Raw genomic sequence first — 20,321 nt, forward strand, 5'->3', positions numbered from 1 at the left:
AAATTACTCACCTATATCTACACTCAGATAAAGGCCAAGCTTTGGGCCTGGTGGCCCAAAGTGTAGAAGACTCTGTGGCTCCTATAGCCTACCTCTCAAAGCAATTAGACCCCATTTACAGGGGCTGGCCTACTTGCCTAAAAGTATTGGCTATGGCAGCTCTCTTTATACCAGAAGCCCCCCCCCGACCCCCCCCCCTCCAAATCTTCAACTTACCTATGACAGTCCGGTCATCTCAAAATATTCAGGACTTAATTAGCCATAAAGCCCTCAATTCCATCTTCCCATCTCATGTTCAAATCTTGCACTCTTTTCTCCTACAACCTGATTTAATTTTCCGGCGATGTGAGAGACTAAATCCCGCTATCCTATTACCATCAAACAACCCACCTCTCCTTCTCCTTCAAATCACAACCCAGCTCAGATCAGAGAATGGGTTTATTACAAGGTACTGGCACCCTGCCCCACCCCCCCTACAACCTCTTTGGAAGGGCCTCCTACGGGTTATTTTAACAGCCCCCACTGCAGTTAAACTGCAGGGATATAAACCCTGGGTTCATTTCTCTTCTATAAAGCAAGCCTCATCTCCCCTCAGTGCACTGCCCCCTCCTGCTCTCGTGTTTCAGGACTGGACCCACCAAAATCTGTTTTACCCATCTGCCCTCCATCCAGGAAGCAGATGAACCAACTCCTCCAACTCTACCAGATCTTCCTTCAAATGCTTCAAAACCAGCTTAAAAATTACCATCTACCACAAGACAACTTCCAGGAGATATTCTTGTGAACTTCTGGCTACAAGGAGATCTCATCAACTTCATGCTTGACCAAATATTCTTCTTTTCCTTTTGCCTTTTCTTCACACTCAATTCTCGCCATTCCTCTCACAGTGAATTTCTTCTTTGTCTCTATTATTCTCTTTGTACAGGCACTCCTCATTCTACCCCTCTGACAGGTAGCAATGGCCCTACCCCTTTTAACTGCATACTCTCCCTTGATTAACACCTCTACTCCACTACTCTTAACTGTCAATCTCCATCTCTCCTCTTGCTGGATCTGCACTAGGTCCACTGAAAAGGGATGGTCTGCACATCCTGCCACCTTAGTAGACTGGACCACCACAGGGGGCCCATATATCAAAGCTCAATTCACCTTGGCACTATGTTCTTTGACTGCCACTTGCAGAGCAATAACACCAAATCTGCTTCTCAGGCTTTATTTGACTTAAAACTCCAACTAACACCCCTACTGGGAAACTCACAACACTCCACCCTTCTAAAAGCACCTCCTTCTGTTATAGGCTCTACAGCCCAGGATGACCTCTATGGGACAGCATCTTTATGCATACAAAGACCCCACTTTCCAGATTCTCAGCCCATAGGCTCCCCTAATGTCTCCTGGTGCACACAGACCCTTCTCCTCCCACCCCCCCATCATGGGCAACTCAAACTCCTTAATCAAGGGAGCAACGGGTACAAACACCAAAACATCAAAACGGCCTACTTCTCGACCCCCAACCTATCCATTTCATCACCACACCATTCCTCCCCACTCCCAGGGCAACTTCACTACAGCCACCTCAGACTTTTGTAACAGGAAATCCACCCCAGTGCCATTCCAGTCTTTAATATACCGGTACTCTACCCAAACCCCTTCTCCAAGTGTAACTGCAAACTACTATCCACTCATTCCTGGCTCTTTCACTACCTACCAACCCACCAGCTCATCGTGGAGTCTCACACCCACCAATGCCTCTTCTCTCTTACAGCCCCTTCTAATGGCCTCCCTCTTTATCTCTTTCCAAACTGCAAAAATGCAGTTTGCATTTTGTAACACCTCCGCCTATCCTCCTCCCCACCACCTTACCTAATGCCCATCCCCCCTTCAACGTCCCTTTTCCTGCTATAGGGTGCTCGCCTCCCCCCACCCTTAGAGTACTACTCTGATGGCTGAGGGCCCCTCTCAGTCCTCTCTCCCTCAATAAAGGCCTGCAGCTTGTGAAGGTCACAGATTCTTTCTCAGTGTCTGTCCTCCTTTTCCTTAAATGCCTCAGTTCTTTCCCCTTATTTTCCTTTCACTCCTCCCCCTCCTCCTCTTTCTTCCCTTTCTCCACCTCCTCTTTCTCCTCGTGGCTTTCTTCTTTTTTGAGACAGCATTTAGCTATGTAACCCAAACTGGTTTCAAACTCACTATATATCCCAGGCTGGTCTTGAACTTGACTTCCTCCTGCCTCATTGTCCAGACTTCTGGGATTACAGGCTTGTACCAGCATACTTGGCCTGAGTAAATACTTTAACAGTGTTTAAAATAATGTCTTCATTCTTCTTATTAGCTGAATAATACTCCATTGCATATATACACAACATTTTCTTTATCTGTTCCTCTGTTTTTGTTTGTTTCTTTGTTGGGATTGGGGTTTAAACTCAGAACTTCATACTTGAAAAGTAGGTGTTCTACCACTTGAGCCATGCCTCCAGTCCCTATCTGTTCATCTGTTGATAGAATCTGCTGATTCTATAATTTGGCTATTGTGGGTGTGCAGGTATCTCTGCATTAAGCTGACTTTGTGTCTTTTCTGGGTATATGGCCAGGATGGTATAGCAGAATAATATGGTAACTCTATTTTTCATTTTTTCAGGAACCTCCATACCAATTTCCATAGTGACTGGAGTAATGTTCACTTCCACCAGCAGTGTATAAGGGCTCCTCCTCCCACCCCCGATCCTTTACAGCATTTGTTTTTGATTTTCTGCCTGCGGTGAGAAGAGACTCTCAATACACTTTTGATTTGCTTTTCCTTTATGGCTAAAGATGCTAAAAATTTTATTTTTATATCAATAAATATATTCGATGGGACTGAACTTAACTCAGGGCTTTGTACTTGCAAAGCAGGTGCTTTACTGCTTGAGCCACACCTTCAGTCCATTTTCCTCTGGTTATTTTGGAGATGGGGGTCTCATGAACTATTTGCCCAGGCTGGCCTTGAACCATGATCCTCCAGATCTCAGTCTCTCAAGCAGTTAAGATTACAGCTATGACAGCCCAGCACTGGTCCTGCAGCACTTTTTAATAGAGGCTGTCTTTTTTCTAATGTGTATTTTTACACATTTTGTTGATAATCAGATAGCTGTAACTGCATGGGCTTTTTCTGGGATCTTCTAGCCTATTCCATTGGTCTGTGTGTTTTGATAGTTTTGAAGAGGTCTGGTCAAGTATTTTTGTAGATGACCTTTGACTTAGAATAGGCTTACATTGCCATAAACCCACATTGTGAGTTGCAAAAGCATTCAGCCTGCCTAATATACAGGATGTCCTAGCTTGGCAGCCAGGTCACCATACAGCACCTGTTGTTTCTCTCACAGTTGGGAGGCTCACTGAGAGTTGTGGGGACCATTACTGCCCAGTACCTAGTGAGATAATCATACTGCCTGGGAACAGATCAAAATTCTAATTTGAAGAATGTAAACTGTCCCTTAATTTGGGATCCTTTTGTTTATTACTCTAGATAAATAATATTCAGAGCCTATATTTTTACATTGTGAGAAAATGTGTTAGCTGGCTTTCTGTCACTATAACAAAATACCTGAGATAATCAACTTATAAAGAGAGAAGGATTTATTTTGGCTCATAATTTTGGAGATTTCAGTCAATGATGGATTGGCTTTTTGTTTTGGACTGTGGTAAGGCAGCACACCATGATGGGGAGTGCATGGTGGAGCACTTCATGGCCAGGGAGCAAGGAGAGTGAGGAGGGGACTGAAATCCTAGTATACCCTTCAAGGGCATGACCCTAATAGCTAAAGACTCCCCCTCTTAAAGGTTCCACCACCTCCTAATCACCTTGGTCACCCTGGAGACCAAGTCTTTAACACATGGCTCTTTAGGGGACATTCGAGATCCAAGCTATAGCAAAATATATAACATAAAATTTACCATTTTAGCTGGGCATTATAGCACACATCTGTAATCCCAGCTACTCAGGAGACAGAGGTAGGAGGATCACTTTTTGAGGCTAGCTTAGGCAAAAGTTAGTGTGAGACCCTATCTAAAACACAAATGAAAAACAAAAGGGCTAGCAGAGTGACTCAAATGGTAAAGCACCTGCTTACCAAGTGCAAGGCCCTGAGTTTAAATCCCAGTATGACAGATTTTACCATTTTAACCACACAATTCAGTGACATTAAGTGTGTTCACAATAACTATCACCACTCTTTACTTCCAGAACTTTTTTCTGTCACCTCAAATAGAAACCTGAATCCCTAAACACTTACTTGCCATCCTCCACCCCCCACCCCTCACCCCCCACCCCCCTCCAACCCTTGGTAAGTTGTGCTCTCTTTATGGATCGAACTCCTCTAGATCTATCATTTTTTTCTTTTTTTTTGGCAATACTGGGGTTTGAACTCAGGGAGTTACACTTGCTAGGCAGGTGCTCTACCTCCTGAACTACTCCACTAGCTCTATTTGTGTTGGATATTTTTGAGATAGGGCTTTGAGAACTATTTGCCTGGGATGGCTTCCAACAGTGATCCTCCTGATCTCTGTCTCCTAAGTAGCTAGGATTACAGGTGTGAGCCACCGATGCCTGGCTCCCTCCTCATTTTGTGCATGGTTTGTCCTTGTTGCTTTTGTTTTCAAGCCTTAGAATTGTGGCTCAAAACAATCACGGTGTGAAATTTACCATCAAACCCATTAATGGTATTAAATTCATGACTAATGTTGTGAAACTACCACAACCATCCATCTCCAGAATGCTTTTCATTTTGCAAAACTGAAACTATCCCCATTAAACTCTGAGAAGAGCAGATTATGAAAAGTCTATTAGAACTGGACATAAGCAGGTGAGATGCGGCTTAATTGCTTTCATTTGTAGGCTGAGATAGGCACACAGCCCTGGTCTTGAAACAGAAAAAGCAGAAAAGCTGTTTTCCACTGTTCATAAAAGGCCCACTGAAGGAAGGTCTTGGGCTTTTTGGGCTTGGATTTTTTGGGGCCTTGGCTTGGGCTTTGGGTTGATTCTTTTGCTTTGGGCTTTTTGGTGTGGGAAGCTTTTGGAAGGGAAAAAAACTACTGAAGGGAGAAGAACTGCTAAAGGGAAATTTCTGAAGGGAAAAGTATGGGTAAAGAGGGGTTGGTAGAAAGTCTGTACTGAGAACTTTAACATAGGCCTTGGAAAAGAAAGCCAAAGAAAGAATTTTAACACAGGTTTTAGAAGCTAAAGAAAAGCCAAAGAGAACACGGGACAGTGCAAGATAGACGACCGAGACTTTGCAAGTCTCAGCACTGAGGCTTTGAGAAAGCTAAAGAGAGAAAAGAAAAGCTACAAGCCTGGGGCAAAAGACTTTAAGAGGAATTAAGCTAAAGATAAAATAAGAGAAAACGTGGGACAGAGTGAGTCTCAGGAAAGAGGTTTTAAGCAAGGCTTTAAAGAAGACTTTAGAAGCAAGGTTTTAAAGAGCTGCAGAGTAAGGCCTTAAAGAATAAAGACAGAGAAAAATAGCAATGAGGTTTTGCATCTCCAACTGAGCACCCAACACACTTGACCCACTTTCTGTCTGTGTGTTTTCTATCATACATCTTTTCTGAACCTCCAGTCACCCCCAGTTAACCCCAGATAGGTTTGGTAATAACCAGGGAGCAAGAGAAAAAGCTCACTTTAACAAGGAGGGAGAGAAAAAACAGGATCCCCTCCAAAACTCTGTCCCCATTATACCTCCCTTAGCTTTTGGTGACTGTGATACTCACTTCTTTTTTAAAAAAAGGCCTAGCATGGTGGTACAGGCCTGTGATCTCAGCCCTCTGGAGGTAGAGGAAGAAGGATGAAGAGTTCTGAACTAGCCAGTGATTCATGCCTGTTTTCCAAGATACTCAGGAGGTTTATAATTCAAGGTCAGCCTGGGCAAATAGTTTGTGGGATCCTATCTTGAAAACACCTAACACAGAAAGGGCTGGTGGAATGGCTCAAATGGCAGAGCACCTGCCTAGCAAGTGTGAGGCCTTGAGTTCAAACCCTAGTACTGCCAATCAAAAAAAAATTATATGCCTTTAAAAAACTGTATATTATTTCCTTTTTTTGCAATACTGGGATTTGTACTTAGCACCAGGCTTGCTAGGCAGGTGCTCTACTACTTGAGTCATACCCCCATTCCTTTTTACTTCAGTTATTTTCAGGATAGGATCTCATTGTTTTCTCAGGCTGGCCTGGACTGAGAGCCTCCTATTTATGCTTCTACATACCTGGAATGAAAGGTACACACCACTGTACCCACCTATTAGTTGAAATGGGGTCTTGTGATTATTTTTTGCCTCAGCTGGTCTTTAACCATGATCCTCCTGATCTCTGCCTCCTGAAGAGTTAGGGTTACAGGTGTGAGCCACTGCACTCAGGTAAGGCTGCATTTTTATTTTTATTTTTTTGAGACAAGTATAATTTCAGCTTACTCCAGAACAAAACAGAATTTACAAACATAATTCTCCCCTAATATAACACATTTATCTAATGACTGACAAGCTTCTTCAATTCTTCCATCAGGAAAGAATGAGCCAATCAACTGTTCCACAGATTTGAGCACCTGTATCATCCCGAAGCTTACATCCTCCACATTGCCTCTTGAAGTAAACCAAACAGATGTGAATTAGGAATCAAGCTGAACACAAACAGCTGTTTCTAAATTGTACACATAATCAGTGGTAAATTCTACTTGAAAAAAAGCCTGGTTGTAAAATTCCAGTGGAATAGCTACTCAGTAGGGGTTTCATTTTGGATTTAGGATTGCTCTTCAAAAACTATCAGCGGCAATGTTGCTAGTTTATACTGTGGAACCCACGTTTGTGTTAGTCAGCTATTCGTTGCTGTAAGAAAATACCTGAGTAAATCAACTTAAAGAGAAAGGGTTTTTTTGGGCTCATGGTTTCAGAGGTTTTGGTACATGGTCACTTGCATCTGGGGCTGTGGCAAGGCAAAACATTATGGTGGAAGCATGTGACAGAGGAAATCTGTTTGCCTCACAGCAGCCAGAAAGCTGGGGGTAGAAGGTATGTCCCTGGTGACCTCACTTCCTTCTGCTAGGTCCTCCTTCTTAAAGTTTCCACCCCTCCCAATACTTCCATGGGCTAGGAACCAAGTCTAGCATATGGGCCTTTGGCTACATTTAGGAGCCAAAGCATAACATAGATTTTATTCAGACATGCAGCAATGGTTCTAAGCAACAAAAAAGAGATATATGCAACAAGCATGAAAATGTAAAAATTTACAGTCAGGGTTCCCTAAAAATAACCAGATTTCCCCCCTTTTAAGTTTTAGGAGGCCTTTAACTTTTAGAAAAATCACAAAATAGGCCAGGTATTTTTTTTCTCTCCTTTACCACCCCCTTGCTTATATACTGTATTAGTCAGCTCAGGCTGCCATAACAAAACACTACAAACAGAGTGGCTTAAAGCAGCAGAAGTTAATATTTTTCACAGCTCTGGAACTGAAAGTACAAAATCAAGATGCTGGTAAATTTGGATTTTCCTGAAGCCATTCTCCTTGGCTGAAAGACAGCTGCCTTCTTGATGGGTTCTCACATGACCTTTTCTTCTATGTGTGAACACATCCTGGGTATATCCTCCTCTTCTTATAAGGACACTAGTCATGGAATTAAGACCCCATCCTTATGACTTCATTCAAGCTTAATCACCACTTTTAAGTTCCTTGGCGTTAGGGCTCCAACATATGAATTTTAGGTGGGGGACACAATTAAGTCCACAAAAGGCACCCTACATTCCCTCTTCAGCTTCCCTCCCTGCCAACTCTATCCCTGTTCTCAGGCAGGAGTACTACAAACCCATTCGCATTACTTGTAAACATCTGTTAAAAGGTTAAATGCATTTAAGATGTACATCAAGTCTCAGGTCAATGTCGGTAAAGATATGTGGTCTCCACCAACAGGCAAAGTCATGGAGCTCGGGTTAGAACCAATTAGAATATCCAGGCTATACAGATCAGAAAATAAGCTGTAGGTTAGTGTGATGAGAAATTATTTAAACTCCAAGAGTTAGAAATGTAAATTTCTTTCCCTTTTCTGTCACCCATTTGACCATCTCTTTATTCAGAAACAACAAACAGATAATCAAAGAGAAATGCTGTTTTCTTGCTCCAAGTTCTCCTTCAGTTTTTCAGGGATGGCTTATTTGCCTAGGCATAAATTATTTCGAAGAATAGAGTCTGGGTCTCTTTCTTAGGAAGGCATCTCTGAAACCTAAGGCTTACTCTCAGTGGTCTGGCATTGTGTAGAGAGGGGGTGCTGTCCAAGTGATTCCAGTGGGCCACAGCTTTATCCTGGTGCTGCAGGCTCACCCTGGTGAACCAACACTCTCCATCAGAGGTTGGTGTCAACCAGCTGCCCATACTACTGCAGCACCTGCTTTCTTTTGCTTATGGCATTAAGAACTATCTTTCTGGGCCCCAGCTGATTTGTATGTTCTGAAGGTACTCATCAAAGCAAAGCAACAGAGCTAGCTCAATTTGCTCTCTCATGAAAATGGGAAGGCATTCCTCCAGGTACTGGGACCGCAAGAACACTTCCAGGGGAGTTGCATGAACACATATTCTTCCCTCTCCACTTCTTCCTCATCTCAATGTAGATCACTTCCAAGGCCATTTTCCTTTGCTTCTTCATCAGTCTCAGCTTCATTAGCCTCTGTTGCTCCTTGTCCTTGGAGAAATTCACAGGATATTTTAAATCCCAACTCCCTCTTTCTGTAAGAGATGTCTTTAGGGCTCAGTACTCTGGTCCTTCTAAAAACAATACTTCCTAGACCTGGACGATTGAGAATGGACTCATGTTGCACATTGTTGTCATCCTCTGCTGAGAACTGGAGCTTCCCTTTGAAATCCCGAGTTTTCTTCCTCCTCTCTAAATACTTCCATTCCTCTGCCCACTTCTGCCTTCCTTCCCCACCTGCCCTGATCTTTCTTTATTCTTCTTGAATTTTAATAGGAGGGTGTCTTTAATGCCCTTAGGCAGTGATCCGAATGTACCAGAAATAAAAGGATTTGAAAAGGATGACCTGGAGGAAGGTGTCCTGGGGTCCTCCTTGGTATAGGTGCAGGTCATCTTAGTTTGGTGCTTCCCTTGGAGCTTTTTATACTATCTGATCTGCCTCCTGGGATTCTTCTGAGCTGGTTCCTTCAACCTGGTGACCTTCCTGGGGTTCATGATATTCTGGGCAGTGGCAGCCTTATTCAGAAGAGCAACACATTCATTCTGCTCCCTGCTGGCCGCAGCATCCAGTGGAGACTGCAAGTCATTATCTAGGGCGAAGTTGATCAAGAATGAGGCACAGTGGGCATGGCCATTGGAGGCTGCACAATGTAAAGGAGTATTTCCCCAGATGTCACCTCTATTGGGGTCACCTCCTGTGCTGCAGATGATTTTCACAGTTTCCAAATTCCCATGGTAGCTGCCAGCAGAGTGGGAGTTATGCCGTCTTCATTGCAAAGATTCAGGTCTGGCTTGGTAGCCTCTTTCAGAAGTTCTAGGTGGCTATCACTAACAGATTGGTGGTATTGAGTGGACATTTTTTCTGCTCACCAAAGCTTGTCCAGATCTCTTCTAGGTAGAACAGAAAGTTGGCAAGCAGCCTTCCTATAGAGCTGGTTAATCAGTGACAAGGAGTGTCACCCCAGGGCAAAGTTCATCCCAGTCTTTTGCTTTGGAAGACAGCCAGAAAGCTTCACAGTACTGAACTTGGAACTTTCCTGTCTGAAATAGCCATGACACCGAATCCTGTAGCCTCCTATGGTCATCTTGAGTGTTTAATTTAATTAAGCACATTTAATTTATTGTGTCCGTTTACAAATCTTGAATGTAATCCTGGTCATCTAGGCACAGAAGGTGAAAAATAATTCCCCAAAAATTCAGGTCTACTTTAGTTCACTGAGGTCGTCTTTTTTTTTTTAAATTTTTTTTTATAGCTTTATAGAGGTGTAATTAGTGTTACTGGAAAAATGGCATTGATAATTACCTTGGTTCTTTCGACAGGCAGGAGAAGAATTTAAGCAAGACACAAAAGATGTAGTAAAAGTAACAGTAAAGTTTATTAGGAAAGGAATACACCTTCAACAGACTGAAAGTGGGCTGTCTTTAGAGTGACAACAACCATGGCTGACTTTTTAAATGACCAAAGGGAACAAGGAAAAGTTGATGTGGGTATCACTGCTGATAAAACCTATGGCTTTTTTTGGGTAGGATCAGGGGTTGGGATGCTTCTTCTTAGGTAGCAGTGGGGAGACTCTCTTCATGAACATGACCATGGAACATTTGTTGATCTAAACCTTACTAAGACTAAGGGAGAGAAACTTTAGACCCAGTATGGGATAATATCTGAAAATAATGAATATGATCTCAGAAGCAAAAATGGAAGGTGGGGGGACCTGTTTTGAGGTTGCTGAATCTTGAAGTTTAAAATGTACACCTCTTTGCAATAACTGGTTGGTCATGTTAACGCTAACATCTTCCTGCCACACCTGTGGGGAAAGCTAGGTAGACCAGATGCCTCCACTCTTGCTTTGCCTTATTATAGCTGCCCTCGGCCCTTCTGTAGAATCAGCACCTACATGGGAGGCACGGCTCAAGTGCCTGACCCCCAAGCACAAAACTCTGGGTTCAAATCCCAGCATTGCTAAAAAAATTCTACAAAGAATTGGCCCCTATGTCCTCTTACCAAGACTATATTAAGGAGCTGGAGGAGGGCTGTTTTATACAGATACACAAACTACCACCATCAATCATAATAAACTCCAGCACTCCCCAGTATTTAGTGGATGATGCCTTCTTGACTCTTGTGTGACTTTCAACCAGGCCCTTGATAGTTTTCTTTCTTTTCTTTGCTTCTTTTTTTTCCTGGTGGTGCTGGGGCTTGAACTCAGGGCTCATGCCTTGAGCCACTCCACCAGACCTTTTTTGTGATGAGTTTTTTTGAGATAGAGTCTTATGAACTATTTGCTTGGGCTGGCTTCAAACCTTGACCCTCCTGATCTCTGCCTCCTGAGTAGCTAGGATTACAGATGTGAGCCACTGGGACCTGGCCTCTTTCTTTTCTTTTCTTTCCTTCCTCCCTTCCTTCCTCACTCCCTCCCTTTTTTCTTCCCTCCCTCTCTCCCTTCCTTTTTTTTCTTTTGTTGAGACAGGGTCATGGTAAGTAGTGCATGCTGGCTTTGAACTCAAAATCCTCCTCCCTTAGCTTCCTGAAGTTGGAATTACAGGTGTGAACCATTATGCTCGGACACTTTAAAAACTGTTTTTGAGACAGGGTCTTGCTATGTAGCCTAGGCTGACCTCAAACTCACTATGTAGCCTAGGCAGGACTTGAACTCTTGATCCTCAGCCTTCTGAGTGTTGGGATTACAGATGTGAGCTATTGTGCCTGGTTTTCTAAAATTTTTTTGAGACAGGGTCTTGCTATGTAGCCCAGGCTGGCCTCAAACTCACTATGTAGCCTAGGTAGGTCTTGAACTCATGATCCTCCTGTCTCAGCCTCCTGAGTGTTAGGATAACAGGTGTATGCCACAATGCCTGGCTTCTTGATGGTTTTCTTGAACCCTATTTTTGTTCATAATCATGGCTTCTGTTTTGTCATAACTGGACATTCTTTACCTCTCTGGATCTCCACCTGTTTCTAACTGCTTCTCTATTTCTATGTTTTAGAATTCCAAAAGAGAATCTATTGTCCAACTATAGTGGATGGAATAGTGTTCCCTCCAAGTTCATGTTTACCCAGGACTTCGGATTGTGACCTGATTTTGGAATAGCATCTGTACAAATGGAACTCAGGAAAGGATCTTGAAATGAGATCATATTGGATGAGAGCAAGCCCTAAAACCAATGTCAAGTGTCCTTACGAGGGTCAGAAAAGAATTCGTGAGACAGAGAAGGTGATGTAATGAAGAGGGCAGAGATTGGAGTAATGCATCTATAAGTTAAGAATGCCAAGGAAGGGCTGGAAATAGTCACTCACACCTGTAATCCTACTACTTGGAGGGGTGGAGATGAGGAGGATTGAGGTTTGAGGCCAGCCATTGAAAAAAGTTAGCAAAACCCCATCTCAACAAATAAGCCAGGTGTGGTGGTGTGGGCCTGTCATCCTAGCTGTAAAGGAGGTGTAAATAGGAGGAACATGATCCAGGCTGCTCTATACAAAAAACTTGAGACCCTGTCCCAAAAATAACCAAACCAAAAAGAGCGGGGTGCTCCTGCCTATAATCCTAGCTACTTGGGAGGCTGAGATCGGGAGGATTGTGGTTTTTGAGATCCCTCATCTCCAAAATAACCAGAATAAAATGGACTGGAGGTATGGCTCAAGAGGGTAGAGCACCTGCCTTGCAAGACTGAGGCCCTGATGGGGTGGCACATGTGAGGCCCTGGGTTCTGTCCCCAGCACTGCCAAACAAAAAGGCATGCATTTTTCTAGGTCTAAAGTTATAAGTGAAATACATTCCAGTTTTGGAAGCTGCAGCATGTGCCCTTTCATTCTTCACACAATGCTGGGAGCAAATCAGGGAGCCTTCCAAAGACTGCATCTCCTGCCAAAAACCCCACTGGAGGTCACTGGAAGTTTACTACTGACTTTCAAAATTCTGGGTTTAGTTGGTCTCCCAAGGTGGGGCTGCCACCTGGGGAATTAGACAACATAAATCCAATGTTAGTGTATTTAATTTCCTAGGACTGTCTTAACTTCTCCATTTTATTTAATGCAGTACTGGGGCTTGAACTCAGAGCTTACACCTCGAGCTACTCCATCAGCCCTTTTTTGTGATGAGTTTTTTGGAGATAAGCTCTCTTGAACTATTTCCCTGGGCTGGCTTTGAACCTTGATCCTCCTGATTTCTGTCTCCTGAGTAGCTAGGATTACAGGTGTGAGCCACTGCATCCAGCAACTTGGTAGTCTTAAACAACAGAAATTTATTCTCTCACAGTTCAAGTGAACAAATGTCCCAAATCAAGAAATCAAGATGCCAGAAGTGTTGGTTCCTGGAGGCTCTGGCCTTCTGAGTACTGGGATTACAAGCATGTACTACTATACCCAGCAGTTTTAGTTTTAATAGTGAGGCACTTATTTTATTTTTAATTTATTTTTATTAAAAAACCCAGCATGCTTCCTCTGAGCTAGGCTCAACCTAGCGATCTCAGGACAAGGACCTCTCCCACCTACTGCTCTATCAGCTGAGCTATGGAAGGCCCCGGGAGGCACTTATTTTAGAGTGTATTATAAAATGCATATCTAGTCAGGTGCTGGTGGCAGTCCTAAGAGGAAAGTTTACAGCCATAAGTGCATATATTAAAAACACAGAAAGATCTCAAATAAACAACCTAATGCTACATCTCAAACTCCTGGAAAAAGAAGAACAAGCAAAACCCAAAACAAGCGGAAGCAGAGACATAATAAAAATAAGGGCTGAAATTAATGAAATAGAGACCAAAAAAACCACACAAAGAATCAACAAAACAAAAAGTTGGTTCTTTGAAAAAATAAACAAGATTGACAAGCCCCTGGCAAATCTGACTAAAATGAGGAGGGAAAAGACCCAAATTAGTAAAATCAGAAACAAAAAGGGGAGATAACAACAAACACCAAGAAAATCCAGAGAATCATCAGGGACTACTTTAAAAACTTACATTGAAATAAATTGGAAAATATAGAAGAAATGGACAAATTTCTAGATAGTTATGACCATCCAAAATCAAACCAAGAGGATATTAATCACCTAAACAGATCTATGACATGCAATGATGTTGAAGCAGCAATAGAATCTCCCAAAAAAGGAAAGTCCAGAACCTGACAGATTTTCTGCTGAATTCTACAAGACCTTTAAAGAAGAAGCAGTACCAACACTTCTTAAACTTTTCCATGAAATAGAAAGGGAAAGAACACTAACTAACCCATTCTATGAAGCTAGTATTACACTTATCCCAAAAACAGACAAGGACGCATACAAAAAGGAGAACTCTAGGCCAATCTCCTTAATGAACATTGATGCAAAAATCCTCAATAAAATAATGGCAAACCAAATCCAACAACACATCAAAAAGATCAAGTCATCTTTATCCCAGGGATGCAGGGATGGTTCAACATATGCAAAATCAATAAATGTAATACAGCACATTAATGGAGGCAAAGAAAAAAACCACTTGATCTCAATAGATGAAGAAAAAGCCTTCCATAAGATTAAACACAATTTCGTGATGAAAGCTCTGAGGAAACTAGGAATAGAAGGAATGTACCTTAACATTATAAAGGCTATATATGACAAACTGTAGCCAACATAATACTTTAGGGGAAATAGTTTAAGTTTTTCCCTATTAAGTCAAGAACAAGACAAGGGTGCCCACTCACCCCACTCCTATTCAACATAGTCCTGGAATTCCTAGCCAGAGAAATAAGGCAAGAAGAAGAAACAAAAAGGAATACAAATAGGTAAAGAAGTAGTCAAAATAATCCTATTTGTCGATGACACGATCTTATACCTAAAAGACCCGAAAAATTTCATAAATAGCTTCAGCAAAGTAGGATACAAAATCAACTTACAAAATTCAGTAGCCTTTCTAAACTCCAACAATGAGCAGATTGAGAAAGAATATAGGAAAACAATTCCATTTACAATAGCCTCAAAAAAATCAAATACTGGAAATAAACTTAACAAAAGATGCAAATGACCTCTACAAGGAGGAGAACTACAGAACATTGAAGAATGAGATCAAAGAAGACTACAGAAGGTGGAAAGATCTCCCATGCTTATGGATTGGCAGAATCAACATAGTAAAAGTGGCTATATTACCAAAAGCAATCTACATATTCAACACAATTCCTGTCAAAATCCCAATGACATTCATCACAGAGATTGAAAAATCTACCTTAAAGTTCACTTGGAAACACAAAAGACTGTGAATAGCCAAGGCAATATGAGCAAAAAGAGCAATGTTGGAGGTATTCAAACGATTCTACAGAGCCATAGCAATAAAAACAGCATGGTACTGGCACAAAAACAGACATGAAGACCAATGGAACAGAGTAGAAGACCCAGATATGAGTCCACACAGATATGCTCACTTAATCTTTGACAAAGGTGCCAAAAACATATGATGGAAAAAAGGCAGCTTCTTCAACAAATGTTGCTGGGAAAAGTGGTTTATCTGCCTGCAGAAAACTGAAACTAGATCTGTGCCTGTCACCCTGTATTAGCATCAACTCAGTGTTTTAAAGACCTTAACATCAGACTTGAAACCTTGAAGCTAGTACAGGAAAGAGCAGGGAATACACTGGAAGCAATAAGTACAGGCAAGGACTTCCTCATTAGAACCCAAGCAGCTCAGCAACTAAGAGAAAGTGTTGACAAATGGGACTACTGAAATTAAATAGCTTCTGCACAACAAAAGAAATGGTCTCTAAATTGAAGAGATCACCCACAGAATGGAAGAAAATATTTGCTAGCTATACATCAGACAAAGGACTGATAACCTGAATATATAGGGAACTCAAAAAACTAAACTCCCTCCAAATCAATGATCCAATAAAGAAATGGGCAGCTGAACTAAACGGAACATTTTCAAAGGAAGAAGTCCAAATGGCTTAAAAAATATGAAAAAATGCCCACCATCCCTGACCATAAAGGAAATGCAAATTAAAACCACACAAAGATTCCACCTCACCCCTGTTAGAATAGCTACTATCAAGAACACCACCAACAAATGTTGGCAAGTATGGGGGTGGAGGGGAAGGAACCCCCATATGCTGCTGGTGGGATTGTAATTTCCATAGCCACTATGGAAAACAGTATGGAGGATTCTTAAAAAACTAGAATAGATCTGCCATATGATCCAGGAATACCACTCATAGGCATAGACCCAAAGGAATGTGACTCAGGTTACTACAAAGGCACCTGCACACCCATGTTTATTGTAGCACTATTCACAATAGCCAAACTATAGAAACAGCCAAGATGCCCTACCTCAGATGAATGGATTAAGAAAATGTGGTGTTTATACACAATGGAATTTTATTCAGCCACAAAGAAGAATTAAATTTTGTCATTTGCAAGTAAATGGATGGAACTGGAGAACATCATCTTTTTTTTTTTTTTTTTTTTTTTTTAGCATTCCTGGGGATTGAACCCAGGGCCTTGTGCTTACTAGACAAGTGCTTTACCACTTGAGCCACACTCCCAGTGGAGAACATCATCTTAAGCAAAGTTAGCCAGGCTCAGAAGGCCAAAAGTCTCATGTTCTCCCTCATATGCACATTGTATACCTAAAACAAATGCAGTAGTATTAAACATGGGGCACACTAAAGGGAGACCACACACAGGAGGGATAGGGGAAGGGAAGGAAACCAAAAACTTGAATGTGTACTGTACAGGAGCAAATATAGTAACCTTAAACTGGCCAAGGCCACCATGGGAAGGTGACCATGAAGTAGTGAAGAGGTCTGGTAGAGATGAACCAATTTGAGTTGTAATACACAGGTGCATGGAAACAACACAAGGATCTCCTTATATAGCTGTCTTTAATGCAAACTAGCAAAACCATCATGTTTTTCTTATTATCTTTTTTCTTCTACACAATTGGAGAACAAGAGGTGGGGGCGGGGGGAGGTGGCTCAAATAATGTATAAACATGTAAGTAAATGCAAAAACAATAAAAAAAAACCCATTATAAAAATAGGGCTGGTGGAATGACTGAAGGTGGAGGCCCTGAGTTCAAACCCCAGTACTGCAAAAATAAATAAATAAAATGCATATCTAATAGAACAAAATGTGACCTAAAAAAGGAAGAGGGGATTGGGCACCAGTGGCTCATATCTGCAATTCAAAGAGCCTCTGTATTTCTTTTTTATTTCTTTTGTTCATATGTGGATACAATGTTTGGGTCATCTTTTTTTTATTGGCAGTACTGGGGTTTGAACTCAGGACCTCATGCTTGCCAGGCAGGCATGCCTCCACTTGAGCCACTTCACCAGCACTTTTTTGTATTGGGTGTTTTCAAGATAGCATCTCAAGAACTATTTGTCCCAGGATGTCTTCTAACTGCAATCCTCCAGAACTCTGTCTCCCGAGCAGCTAGGATTATAGGTGCGAGCTACCGGTGCCTAGCTGAGGTCAAAATTGAATAAAGTTTGAGAAATCAGATGTGGTCATCACAGATACTCAAAACACTGAGGCAGAAGGCCCATTTGATCGCAGAAATGTGAGAATATGCTGAGTAACATAATAAGATACTATCACCAATAACAAATATATTCACTGAGTGTAGCTCAGTGGTAGAACATTTGCCTAGCACATTCAAGGCCCTGGGCTTGATCTCCAACCCCGCAAGGAAAAAATTTTTTTCTTTTATGGTGACCCTGTGCTAAAAGCCAACCTAGTTGACTAGTGACCTGGCTCTCAGATGGAAGAAATTAGTTCTGAACTGATTTTCTATGCAAATGTGAATCTGAAAGGCTCATGACAAAAGGGGAAGAGTGCATCAGCCTTTGGTATGGATCAAAAACTTTTTTGGGAGAAAGGCCACTCATTGTTCTCAAAGCCAGTTCTCTGGTTGTCAGGCAATGCTTCTGTCCAAAAGGAAGCCAGGAGGGTCAAGAGTCTTTATCTATATCTTTTGCCACATTCTGGGTGACCCTTGTTGCTATACTCATTCATAAACAGGCCTTCATGACACGCCTTTGCACCAGGCTCTCTCCTGGAAGTAGACTGAACAAGAAGCTTGTTTGAAATGTTTGATAGATGATCCAAAGAAACTCTTTTTTTTAATTAAAAAATTTATGTATTGCCACATGCAGTGGTTCCTGTCTGTACTCCTAGCTACTTGAGAGGCTGAGATCAGGAGGATTGAAGTTTGAGGTCAGCCAAAGCAAACAGTTCTTAAGACTCCATCTCCAAAATAACCAGAGCAAAATGGACTGGAGGTGTGACTCAAGTGACAGAGCACCTGCTTTGCCAGGATAAAGCCATGAGTTCAAACCCCAGTGCCACCAACAAAACAAAACAAATTCTTATGCTTTAAGCCCACAGCACCTAGCATTCCCAGGCAGTCTCTGATTTAAGTACTAACCAAGCCTGACCCTGCTTAGCTTCCAAGATGGGATGACACTGGGCATGTTCAGGCTAGAGACTCTGGTAGGGAGGAGAAAAGGTTGGGGAGGTGTAGGTGGCCAGTAAAGGGTGTGGTATCCAATAAGTTACCACCGTGGGCAACTCCAGCTCAACTGCACTGGGAAATTCTGGCAGTGATGTAAAAACATTCACTGAAAAGCCCAGAGCACTGGAGCATTTGGTCAACAAGGTCCACCTGTTACGGGAACCTTTGACGCTCCAAGGAGAAGATCTCCAAAACAGAGAAGATCTGCCTGTCCCTTGGGCACAAAGATCGTGATGTTATGGCAAAAAAGAATTTTGGGACCCATCAAGGTAGAGACCAAGAATGTTTATTAATAAAGCAAAGCAAAGATAGAAAGATAGCATACAACCCAGACACGGATGTGGGCACATCTGATAACAGGTGCAATGAGTATTCAAGCATCACAGGTATTTATGGTGAAAAAGGAGTTGGGATTTGGCTCCAACTCACCTTAGGAAAAGTGGTTCCCTTTGATGTGACACCTGGCATATTTAATATATACATATAATCTCTTACTCAGGAGGGAGTGCGAATGCAATCCCCCCTCCCACCACAAATTATGCAGTTGAGTTTCTCACATTTGGGGAAATCTCAGGGGTCAGCACATCTGGAGTGCAATGGATAAGCCTCACCGTGGGAAAATCACTTTCCAGATCATGTTATCTCCCCTACCAGGTATGTATTTATTTAATCATTTTTCCTGTTTCACTATTTTACCAGTTAGACCCAGAGATTTCAAGGTTGGTCTGCTTATTAAATTTGGGTCACTATGACATAGATCTTTGAGCATCCCTTTAAACAAAGGATGGGTCCTGCCAGATGCTGCCTTCAAGGCACGTGTCTATCCTTGCAATACATTATTTTTCTTTGTAAACACTTTTTGTATCCAGAGAAGTCATTTTCCAAAGTCTTTTTTCCCCATCCCTCTAGGATAAGTGTGTTTCTTTAAGATAACCTTGCTCAGTTCCCAGAGCACACTAATTATTTGGGCAAGTGGGCAAGGTCAGAAGGAAAGATTTGCCCTTCCTTCCTTCCTTCCTTCCTCCCTCCCTCCTTCCCTCCCTCAATCTGCAAATAAGGTGGACTTCCTATACTGTGTTTTCAGCATGTCTGACTTCCCCATGCCTATCATAGGGGGTAGTATTTGGGGCCAACTCAGATCCCCTTGAAGTTGCCTCCCATATTCAGCTCCTGCAGCTGAATAGTTCTTGCCCGAGTGGGCCTCAAACCATGATACTTTCAGTCTCAGCCTCCCAGGTAGCTGAGTGTGAGCCACCAGTGCCTGGCTTCTGGATGCTTTTAATCAAGTTGTTTGTTACTACAATGCTTATCTGTGAATTCTTGGCTGCTTTTTCCCATGCATCATTTTCCCTTATCTGTCCTGCCTCACACAGGCCCTTGGATTCAGAGCTGCTCTGCACAGTGGAGGCATTAATTCTTTGACATTTCTGCCCTGCTGTACTGCTGTGTAAAATGGCCTTTGGTGGCCAGAGAACCCCTCAAAAAGCTGCAGGAGCTGAATATGGGAGGCAACTTCAAGGGGATCTGAGTTGGCCCCAAATACTACCCCCTATGATAGGCATGGGGAAGTCAGACATGCTGAAAACACAGTATAGGAAGTCCACCTTATTTGCAGATTGAGGTTTGACCATCCTGGGCAAACAGATCTAGATACCCCATCTTGAAAATAACCAGAGTAAAATGGACTGGAGGAGTGGCTCAAGTGGTACAGCATCTGCTTTGCAAGTGCAAAGACCTGAGTTCAAACCCCAGTCCCACAAAAAAAAAAAAATCAAAGGAAATTTCAAAAAAGAATTTAAACTTCTGTGCATGCATTCTGGAGCTTAGTGGATATGGAGAAGCTCTGTCAGTCCCAAATCATCTTCAGTTGTATTTAAATTGTTGTGGGATGTGCTGAGTGTTTCCCTGCCCTTCATTTTGTGAAAATCTGCCTCCCAAAAAGCAAGTAGTGTCCCAAAAGCTAAGTGAAAGTGAATGTACTTAATTTAAATGAAAAAGTGAAAATTACAGATTTGTTGAAAGGTAGCATGTCTAAGTGGAAGCTGGATGGCATTATGGGAAAAATGAGTCAAGCATCCACAGTACAGCACTGTGTCTATGCATCCTAAGCATGTGAGGTTTTTCTCAATGACTGTCTTCTTGGAACCA

At 42.2% G+C, this 20,321-nt stretch overlaps 1 long non-coding RNA gene, 1 other non-coding gene and 1 pseudogene across 2 annotated transcripts in view; all 3 read right to left on the reverse strand.

The window, feature by feature from the left end:
* Positions 1-20,321, reverse strand: part of LOC141416692 (uncharacterized) — a 38,515-nt gene that overhangs the window by 15,924 nt on the left and 2,270 nt on the right. The gene's annotated exons all lie outside the window — the stretch shown is intronic.
* Positions 4,335-19,196, reverse strand: LOC141416691 (ankyrin repeat and SAM domain-containing protein 4B pseudogene; annotated as a pseudogene).
* Positions 18,672-18,835, reverse strand: LOC141416960 (U1 spliceosomal RNA). The gene has a single exon (XR_012441608.1). It is a non-coding gene; the product is annotated as a U1 spliceosomal RNA (small nuclear RNA).

This window comes from Castor canadensis, chromosome 14 (assembly GCF_047511655.1).
Source record: "Castor canadensis chromosome 14, mCasCan1.hap1v2, whole genome shotgun sequence".
Taxonomy (NCBI): Eukaryota; Metazoa; Chordata; class Mammalia; order Rodentia; family Castoridae; genus Castor; species Castor canadensis.